Source organism: Salmo salar, chromosome ssa17, assembly GCF_905237065.1.
Source record: "Salmo salar chromosome ssa17, Ssal_v3.1, whole genome shotgun sequence".
NCBI lineage: Eukaryota > Metazoa > Chordata > Actinopteri > Salmoniformes > Salmonidae > Salmo > Salmo salar.
Genome location: NC_059458.1, coordinates 25,656,879 through 25,668,198, shown reverse-complemented (window position 1 = coordinate 25,668,198; position 11,320 = coordinate 25,656,879). Strand labels below are relative to the sequence as shown.

The 11,320-nt window shown below is 40.0% G+C and overlaps 1 long non-coding RNA gene across 2 annotated transcripts; it reads right to left on the bottom strand.

Annotated features, from left to right (window-relative positions):
* Window positions 1–2,904: 2,904 nt before the first annotated feature.
* Window positions 2,905–7,423, bottom strand: LOC106575543 (uncharacterized). 2 transcript variants are annotated; one of them, XR_001321799.2, is made up of 7 exons: window positions 6,296–7,423; window positions 5,293–6,171; window positions 4,877–5,212; window positions 4,662–4,788; window positions 4,396–4,503; window positions 3,906–3,997; window positions 2,905–3,795 (listed from the first exon to the last, which is right to left on the bottom strand). It is a non-coding gene; the product is annotated as an uncharacterized lncRNA (long non-coding RNA). The 2 variants fall into 2 exon arrangements; XR_006760038.1 differs by lacking the exon at window positions 4,662–4,788.
* Between the last annotated feature and the right edge of the window lie 3,897 nt (window positions 7,424–11,320).

Sequence of the window (11,320 nt, the reverse complement as noted above, 5' to 3'; positions counted from 1 at the left end):
ACCTTTTTTGAACAGCATTTGGGAGGCTGTGGCTGCTGCTTCAGCAAAAATTGATCGTGAACAGATCAAGAAACTGACAGACTCCATGGATGGAAGGCTCATGGCAGTTATTGAAAATAAGGGTGGCTATATTGGTCACTGAATATTTTTGAAAGGCCAAAAATGTTATATAATTGTCATTTTGTGTTACTTATCTGTTACACTTACTCTAAAAATTGAGAATAAACAAGTGAGTTGAGAGAAATTATTTTTGTAATTTAGTTGCCTAATAATTCTGCACACTAATAGTTGCCTAATAATTGTGCACACTTATATATTTCCCTGAGAAAGACAACTCACTTTTCCTTTGTTAAACATTCAGGTTTGAGGTTCAATAACATTTTGGATTGACTGAGAGCATTGTGTTTGTTCAACAATAAAATTAATCCCGAGGAATACAATTTGCCTAATAATTGTGCACGCAGTGTATACTGATGCTTTACTTGCTTGATTGCCTTGGAGGGAATAGCTACACTGTATTCGGTCATGTTTCCAGTCGCCTTGCAATGATTAAAAGCGGTGGTTCGCGCTTTCAGTTTTGTGCGAATGCTGCCATCAATTCACGGTTTCTGGTTAGGGAAGGTTTTAATAGTCACAGTGGGTACAACAATGATGCACTTGCTAATAAACTCGCTCACAGAGTCAGCGTATACGTCAATGTTATTGCCTGAGGCTACCCGGAACATATCCCAGTTCACGTGATCGAAGCAATCTTGAAGCGTGGAATCTGATTGTCAGACCAGCGTTGGATAGACCTGAGCATGGGCGTTTCCTGTTTAATTTTCTGTCTATATGCTGGGAGCAACAAAATGAAGTCATGGTCAGATTTCCGAAGGGAGGGCCGGGGAGGGCTTTGTATGCATTGCGGAAGTTAGACTAGCAATGGTCCAGAATGCTACCAGCCCGTGTTGCGTATTCGATATGCTGATAGAATTTAGGAAGCCTTGTTCTCTGATTAGCTTTGTTAAAATCCCCAGCTACAATAAATGCAGCCTCAGGATATATGGTTTCTAGTTTACATAGAGAGAATTCTCTTGGTAGATAATGCGGTCGGTATTTGATTGTAAGGAATTCTAGGTCAGGTGAACAAAAGGACTTGAGTTCCTGTATTTTGTTATGATCACACCATGAGTGGTTAATCATAAGGCATACAACCCTTCCCTTCTTACCAGATAGTTGTTTGTTTCTGTCGGCGTGATGCATGAAGAAACCGGGTGGCTGTACTGACTGACAACATATCCTGAGTGAGCCATGTTTCCGTTAAACAGACTGATGTCTCTCTGGAAGGCAACTCGTGCCCTAATTTTGTCCACCTTGTTATCTAGAGATTGGACATTGGCGAGTAATATGCTCAGAAGCGGTGGATGGTGTGCCTGCCTTCTAAGTCTGACCAGTAGGCCGCTCCGTCTGCCTCTCCTGCGGCGACCGCGTTGTTTTGGGTCGGCCTCTGGGATAAGATCCCATGTCCAGGGTGGAGGTCCGAACAAAGGGTCTGCTACGGGAAAGCTGTATTCCTGGTCGTAATATTGGTAAGTTGACGTCGCTTTTATATCCAATAGTTCTTCCCGGATGTATGTAATAACACTTGAGATTTTCTGGGCTAACAATGTAAGAAATAATACATTTAAAAAAACAAATTACTGCATAGTTTCCTAAGGATCTGAAGCCAATGTGACCATCTGTCGGCGCCATGTTTTATTTTTTATATTTTTTGCATTAATTGTCCAAAACCTATGGCTAAATCATTGTGCATGACTTACTCTACACAGGAAACACATCTTATAGTGTTCATATCTAAAAGGTAGAGCTGTGTTGTTCTGGTTTAAGACAACTTTATTAGGACAGGGTAATAGTTCCTGTGAAACCATTCATTATGATGTGTATTGCAACAGACCACTTTCTGCCAGACAAACTATTGCACAAGCATCACAAACTACTGTTAGAATCCTGGAAACATTCACATGTGCTATTTTTGCGTGTTGTGGTGTGGTATTTTCCACTGTGCAAGAGCTTTCTCGTAACTAAAAGGCTCTACTTCAACTTATTGGACCATGAGTCATACAAGTATTTTGTTCCTGTGATCCTTACTGCAATTTCATTGGCAATTTCCACAGAAGTCACAGCTTTAGAACAAAAATAAAGTTAAGCAGCTGATTACTGCAATCATGACATTTTACTAGAAGATAGTTACACTAATGGATTGACCGTTCATGTATCCAATAACTCACTAGGACTACATCATACACGCATTTTAGTAAAGTACAAATAAATGTCAAAGTAGGGGGGAAATTAAGAAACACGTATTTATTAATTACTGACTAGCGGTAGAAAGGGGTGATAGGATACAGGCATATTCACAAGAGTATTTAAGTAATATGTTCACTGTAACATTGTCACATGACTTTGAAAAAACAAACAATGCAATTCATATTTTACAAAGACCATACATATCTACAGTCAAAAGTTATTAGGTAAGTTAATTTGTTGTATGAGTTTCAGTATTTGATACTGTTTAAGTTTAATTAATTGGTCTGTGAGAATGCTACAACTGTTCAGGCACCAAACAAAAAGTATCTTACCTCTGGTCAGCATCTTGAGGTGGTCTTAGTTTCTAAAAGCAGCTTCTGTTCTGAAATGCCAAAGTCATGATATGTACTGAAATATCAATATTACACAAGCAACATTCTCAGCATACAACATTAAAGTGTTAAACTATTTAAAATGTTTACATTTTGATATATAGTATTTCCATTCACTCACCCAGGATCATAATGATCAGAATAACATTCAGAACACTGTAAATTGACAGAAGACAGTTCTCCCATTGTCAGGTCCGTCATAAGAAGTGGACCAAAACGCAGCGGGTATATGAATACTCATCTTCTTTTATTAGAAGGAAACCAAAACAAACCACTTATCCAAATCCAATGACGAAAAACAGTCCTGTAAGGTGCTCTGACTATACAAAGAACAACTACCCACAAAACCCATGGAAAAAAAAACACCCCTACTAAACAGGACCTTCAATTAGAGGCAACGAGGAACAGCTGCCTCCAATTGAAGGTCAGCCCAATAAACTAAACATAGAAATATAAGAACTAGAACAAACATAGAAATATATTAACATAGATCATAACAAAACAAAAAACAAAACACACAAAACAAACACACCACTGCCACGTCCAGACCAACTACAATAACAAAATGACCCCTTTCCTGGTCAGGACGTGACACCCATGATGACCTGCAGTTGGAAGTTTGATTTAGTCAGTATAAACCTCTGGGGTAAACAAAACAGATTTACTGCACAGCCAACGTTGTACAGTGCATTCGGAAGGTATTCAGACCCCCTGACATTTTTCCACATTTTATTATTATTATACATTTTATTATTATGAATCAAGCCACAAAAGGAACAATTTCCTTCAAAGATATTGCTAACTGGTATATAGATGAGTGACGAAGAGCAGCATTAGATACTGTACAGTATACAAAGATATTAATATTCAGAGTTGATTCACATTATCTACCAAAGTCATATTCTAGTTCACATTATCCACCAAAGTCATAACTATTATCACAATAGCCCAGATATGTTAAACCAGATGGAAGAGGAAGGGTAAATGCAGATGTGGCACCTTATTAAGCAGTATTTGTGAGTTCAAGATTTGGAAACTGAACTCTGGAGTAAATAGTTGAGGCAATGCAGTTGGGCCTTGGTCGTCTTGGTGGGTGTACCAACTGTATCACGTCATACTGAAAAGCAAATGTGGATATGAGTGAAAACATCCCTCATAAAGATAAATATTATTTAATATTCATATACTATATATATATATATATATATTCCCACTACAGATACTGACCTCTAGACTGTCTGCCCTTTCAGGTGGTTCAGGGGTTGGAGGAGAGTCATGGTTCTTCTGGCAAGCAGCTCTCTTCCACCGCACTGAAATGGCTAAGATGACCCATATAGATGGAATTAGAATATACTATTGTGATCACACATCACTGAGTAACATCTTACATATTGCAGTGTGTATTGGATCTGCATGCAGGAAAAAGTACAGTAACAAATAGTCCTAACATTGCATGTAAAGGCAGGAAAGGTTAGCCTGGTATCCAGTCTAAAGAAAAGTTTTAGTAAGATAAAAAATATAATAATATGCCATTTATCAGACGCTTTTATCCAAAGTGACATTTTACGTATGGGAATCAAAGCCACATGCATGGTGGTGCCACCCAGATGTTACGAGGTTACTAACAAACCCCATTTTAAGAGTGTAGAAACACACCATACCACCCAGATGTTACTAGGTTACTAACAAACCCCATTTTAAGAGTGTAGAAACACACCTGACAGCAATAAAATGAGCACTGCATTTAAGACCCCGGATCCAATGAGAAGACCCTTTAGCCATGTTGTGTTGACGGCTCTGGGTTGCTCTGAAGCTTCAGGATCAACTGAAATGTGCATATGTACTTTTTTAAATTTAGTGCATTCATTTCAACAAAATTTGATATCCTATATAAGCACAATATATTTACAATAATTAAAACACTTCCCAGACTATTAAAGTTACTGTTAAATCAGTTGGAAAATTAAAGACATAATCACTTACGAAACATCAAACTTTTGTTTGTTGTTTCATTGATTGATTGATTGAAGTCCTGCAGTTTTATGGTAAATATGTGTAGCCTACATCCACTTTGAGTTATGGTACATTTCTGTAGTGGTCTTGCACCTTGCTGCATAAAACATGAACAAGAACACTTTTCAAATGTATATTTTAGAAAACATATAGTATATTGATCATTGAATGAAATGTGCACTTACCAGTGGTCATGAGTCTGGTGCCATTGCTGAATAGGAGATTATCGTTTTCTTTCTTTGCACAGTAGTACACTCCACAATCATCTACTGTTACATTCTGTATGAACAATCTATTTCCTGTTTCTAATGAATATTTCTGTCTATAATTATTATTGTAGTAAAAAGCAGCAGGACTACTACTAGAGAAAGAGCGGAGTATGGCCAGTGGAGGCTGTGGGTGGCGATGTAGGTACCAGTGTGCATTAGTTACAATAAGAGAACAGCTCAGGGTTGCATTGTGTCCAAGTCCTACCAGTGTCTCTGTCAAAGCCTCAGTTCCAACACACAGTCTTAAGACACCTAAGAACAGAAGAATCCATGAGACACTTCATTTATTGTCAAATGAAAGTTAAATAAATAGGAAAAATAAATGGTCTTACAGAACAGACAGGCAACAATCCTCGACATCCTCAGAGCTGTGATAAATCTTTGAGACTGAACTGACTTCCTCCTTCTAACAGACATCTGACTGAACACACAGTGCGACCACATGATCAAACCATAGTTTACAAAAAGCTAAAAGAAACACTCTTTAATAAAGAGCATTGAGGAAGTGAATATGTTTCCTTTAATAACACTGTGGTGTCAAAGTAAAATAACTTTCTAATTGAAAGGTTGACTGAACTAATAAGCTTTTACTGTGGAGCACATGTTCAATCTCAAGATATGAACAAAACGTCTGTCATTTGGTAGTACAATATTAATAACTGATCTGGAAATACTTCAATATCTTAGTAAGTAAAGCTGCATCTTGTTGACAGGAGGGACACATTGACTCAATCCTATTTCCAATTTGATTTTACAGATGGCCCTGGTTTTTAAAAACATTATGCATTTAAATCAGCAACAAATATTGTATTAAAAGCGCATTAAATTTAGTTCAGAAAAGCAAAGCTAAAATGTTTGGTATTTTACTAGGATCCCCATTAGGTGTTGCAGCGATCCTATCAATTAACACTGTGGCTTCAGGCAATTTGGAATAACTTTTTTACTCACCTCTAGGAAGGTGGTTCAAGCAAGATATATATTTGCAGTCACTTATTACATACATTAAAGAAAAAAATAAGTATTTCAGCAGTTTAACCACTCAGAACTTGTCAACAGTCTCATAAGCAGTACAATGACCAATTTCTGTGATGTACATCAAAGGAAATGGAGAGCTGGACTGAGGAGGAGAAACAGGAAGGGGCTGAGGTTCTGTCCTTTGATGCTCATGCTGCTGCTCTTTGGACCAATTTTAGGCTCAGGAGTTGGTTTTTCTGTAAAATAAAGAGGGACATTTCCATAGTGTTATCACACTGTATCATCAACTTCTTAAAACTGTTAATGGAAATTCCAATAAAGTATAGATAAGAGGCTGTTACACTTGGTTGTAATACAAACCTTGAACAGAAAGATCCACTTGACAAATAATGTTCACTGTTGGTATGAAACATGAATAACTCCCACTATCGGTGTCCTTGAGATCAGTCAGTAGGAGAGAAGTTGCCGTTTGCCCGTTCCTCAGGGAAAATCCTGATTCTGTTTCTGAACTGACGGTCTTGATCTGTCAAGTCTGCTTTTCCACTGACAATATTGTAGACATTACGGTCATCCATATCGCCAAAATATGGTGACCTCTTCAGTAGGCATTGCATTGTACCTAGGTCCCATGTGGCTCAGTTGGTAGAACATGGTCTTTGCAACGCCAGGGTTGTGGGTTCGATTCCCACGGGGGACCAGTACGGAGGAAAGAAATGTATGCATTCACTACTGTAAGTCGCTCTGGATAAGAGCGTCTGCTAAATGACTAAAATGTAAATGTCAAAATGTACATGGTAAAATAACCTTCAACTCTCTCCTGCAAAGAGCATACAAAACACAGACATCAAAATTATCCTCCAATGAATCCACTGACATCAATATGCTGTTTTGCACATGTAGAATAAGAACAAACAATATTAAGCATGACTGATATTAATACCTTGGAGTTCCATCAACAAGATCACATGTTATGGTTGGGAACGAGACTAGCAGGGTTATAAACACAGTGGCCTGGCTGAATATAAAAGAAAGGCTGAGCAACCAATCATAATACTGATGTGAATGGCCCATATTGGCACTGAGAGGTGAGTGCATTCCAAAGGGGTAGAGTCAACCTAAAGGACATGTTGCAACAGATGTGATGTTCCTCCCCATTGTGCATTTTACATAGGCCTAGTTTTTAATCTGCCTAAGGAATTGATAGGCCTAGTTTTTAATCTGCCTAAGGAACTGATAGGCCTAGTTTTTAATCTGCCTAAGGAACTGTTACTTTACTGTAATTGAAATGCCTTCAGACTAGACTGCATCCATATGTAAAAGTATGTGTAAAGCAACAATGTAGTCTATGTATTAACTAGCCAAAACAAGACGCAGTGAAGTGTGTTTTATAGGCTAACCTGTGAGTGCAGGTAACGAACGGTACAGTGGGGGAAAAAAGTACTTGATCCCCTGCTGATTTTGTACGTTTGCCCACTGATAAAGAAAGGGTCAGTCTATAATTTTAATGGTAGGTTTATTTGAACAGTGAGAGGCAGAATAACAACAAAAATATCCAGAAATACGCATGTCAAAAATGTTATAAATTGATTTGCATTTTAATGAGGGAAATAAGTATTTGACCCCCTCTCAATCAGAAAGATTTCTGGCTCCCAGGTGTCTTTTATACAGTTAACGAGCTGAGGTTAGGAGCACACTCTTAAAGGGAGTGCTCCTAACCGCAGCTTGTTACCTGTAAAAAAGACACCTGTCCACAGAAGCAATCAATCAATCAGATTCCAAACTCTCCACCATGGCCAAGACCAAAAAGCTCTCCAAGGATGTCAGGGACAAGATTGTAGACCTACACAAGGCTGGAATGGGCTACAAGACCATCGCCAAGCAGCTTGGTGAGAAGGTGACAACATTTGGTGTGATTATTCGCAAATGGAAGAAACACAAAAAAACTGTCAATGTCCCTCGGCCTGGGGCTCCATGCAAGATCTCACCTCGTGCGGTTGCAATGATCATGAGAACGGTGAGGAATCAGCCCAGAACTACACGGGAGGATCTTGTCAATGATCTCAAGGCAGCTGGGACCATAGTCACCAAGAAAACAATTGGTAACACACTACGCCGTGAAGGACTGAAATCCTGCAGCGCCCGCAAGGTCCCCCTGCTCAAGAATACATATACATGCCCGTCTGGTTTGCCAATGAACATCTGAATGATTCAGAGGACAACTGGTGAAAGTGTTGTGGTCAGATGAGACCAAAATGGAGCTCTTTAGCATGAACTCAACTCGCCGTGTTTGGAGGAGGAGGAATGCTGCCTATGACCCCAAGAACACCATCTCCACCGTCAAACATGGAGGTGGAAACATTATGCTTTGGGGGTGTTTTTCTGCTAAGGGTACAGGACAACTTCACCGCATCAAAGGGACGGTGGACGGGGCCATGTACCGTCACATCTTGGGTGAGAACATCCTTCCCTCAGCCAGGGAACTGAAAATGGGTCGTGGATGGGTATTCCAGCATGACAATGACCCAAAACACACGGCCAAGGCAACAAAGGAGTGGCTCAAGAAGAAGCACATTAAGGTCCTGGAGTGGCCTAGCCAGTCTCCAGACCTTAATCCCATAGAAAATCTGTGGAGGGAGCTGAAGGTTTGAGTTGCCAAACGTCAGCCTCGAAACCTTAATGACTTAGAGAAGATCTGCAAAGAGGAGTGGGACAAAATCCCTCCTGAGATGTGTGCGAACCTGGTGGCCAACTACAAGAAACGTCTGACCTCTTGTGATTGCCAACAAGGGTTTTGCCACCAAGTACTAAGCCATGTTTTGCAGAGGGGTCAAATACTTATTTCCCTCATTAAAATGCAAATCATTTTATAACATTTTTGACATGCGTTTTTCTGGATTTTTTTGTTGTTATTCTGTCTCTCCCTGTTCAAATTAACCTACCATTAAAATTATAGACTGATAATTTCTTTGTAAGTGGGCAAACGTACAAAATCAGCACTGTGAGAGGTCTCTGTAGTACAGGTCTATCCACCTTATTTGAGATTGCAGGGACATTCCTCACGACCTAGACAGGTCTACTTGCTACATGTTGAACATTAGGCTACCTAGTTACATTTGTTGAGTTGACTAACGTCGTGGGAGGGACAACACTCAACGCATGTGCCTTGGTTGGGTTGGCAAGCTAGCTAATGATTAATGTTTGGTTAGCTAGGATCAATCTCTGCCTAACTGGCCAAGGTCAGGCCTCTCACAGCCATATGAACTAGTAGCTAGCTAAATAATTGGCCACGTTTAGGCTACTTCAGCTAGCTAGCTCCTGGCAATATTATTCGACATAGTTATGTTCTTATATATAAATTCAGATGGCCAGTTAACTAAATTAGCCATATTATCAGATTAAAATAAAGCAGGACTAATGATTTTGATAATTTGTTAGCTATCCTAGATCTAACACTTCTGCAAACCTAATTTGGGTCTTGTAGCCAACGCGTTATAACGTTATCTAGCAAGAGCATCTGTTTAACTGGTACGTAACGTTAGCTAGCTAGCTACGTGGTTAGTTCACAACACCAATCTTTCAAATAAATCTACCTTTTATTCATTTATTCTTAACCTTACGTATATGACACGGTGTACGTGCTAAACTAGCTCGCTAGCAGTTTCTAATTGTGATAGCTATTTGTTGTAACGTTAATTTAGACTATAAATACGGAAGTCTGGCACAGCACAATCGCATAACCTACGTCATTCTATTGAATGTATTCTCTTTGATTGTCCAGTGTACACGTTTGTAATTCATTATCCACTTATATATCACCAAACACCGGAGCTGATCCACAATTAAATGTTTTTGTGGGTGAAGTGGCTTTGCCTACACTGCACGCCACTTGTAGGCCTATAAATATAGAAGACCTGTTTTTCGCCATAAGAGCGCAAACAGGTTGAGAGTGAACACGCTTTCAACAATTTCCTGTTACCACTGGAGTGGGTCATTTCTTCTTCGTCTTCTTCTTCTTCTTCTATGGGATTTGATTGAAGGTACGCATCCAACTTTTCAGTACATACATCGCCACCTACTGTACTGGTGTGTGAGGCCATTCACGGCCTACCGACATTATATTCTTTGATACAATAATACAAAATTGGGAAAAGGTAAATTGCCATATCGCCTATTATCCCTAGAAATGCACCACCCAATGCACTATTTAACCCTATCTAGTCCTACTCCAGACCAACGGTCTTAGAGGACAAATCACTACCACTCAACACCCCCTGCAGCTGCCACCACAGCCTCTATGTTCTGTGACTTTCAATACATTTCTACAGTGCAATGAACAACCATGGTTATACATGCAAAAGATCCCACTTTACTGAAGCACATATTATTCCCATCACTCTCTGTTGATCTCTACCTACTCATATGAATCCTCTCAGGATTTACGGCTCACCAAACTGCGGGCGTCACAGACTCCGGGAATCTTCCATTTCAACTGCTCTTCCTCAACACTTAATTAATGCCACCCCCGTTATCACTCCTTTCAACGGCGCCCTGCTCCGGAGAGCAAAGCACGGCACAATTCTTGTCCCTAATCTCATAATCCGGAGCTCCCGCTCCCTCTGGGTGGAGGAAACACAACAAATCATCACCAGTCCACTCCGAGTTACCTTCACCAACTCAACAGTCCCCAACCTCCTCCACCTAATCTGACACCACATATGGATCAACCAAAAAGCAAGGATCCATTCTCTCTACAAATCTCACTCCCACTGGGCCAAAATCATCCTTTGGACGAGGCCTGAACTCGGCGGTCCTTGCCGCAGGTACTTCACCCTCACTCTCAACAAGTTCCATCTCTGAACTACTGGAGCACGTGTCCTTATTTTTACACTTGACGCCCACCTTCCTCACTACTTCCCTATACACTCAACTTCTTCTCAGCAGTCATCACTGCACCTGCCACCACATTTAATTCATCCTCACTCTCGTCGCGAGGGGTCTTGTCTAGAGAGGGTACAGCTTCTGTCATACTGACATGAAAAGTAGATTTTTTTTGTGCATTTTAGCTAACCCTAGCCCATTTCCTAACCTTAACCTAATTCTCCAAACCTGCTATGCTAATTATCCTAACCTGCTGCGTAAGTTCTCCTAAACTTGCCGCAAAAAGTCACTTTTGACAAAGCTGTATCCCTTCTAGACAAACCCTAGGTAATGAATGACATAAGGAAAAAAAGCTAAGAATGCATGAAGATGCATACCGTAATACCGGTTAGTTTAAAAACAACTTTGGTAATACTGTATGTGTGATGCTGTTTTCCTCTCCGCTACAGTTCCGCCCGCTCTGACTCTGGTCCCGGTCTCCAGTTCCACATCTCATCATCTTGCTAC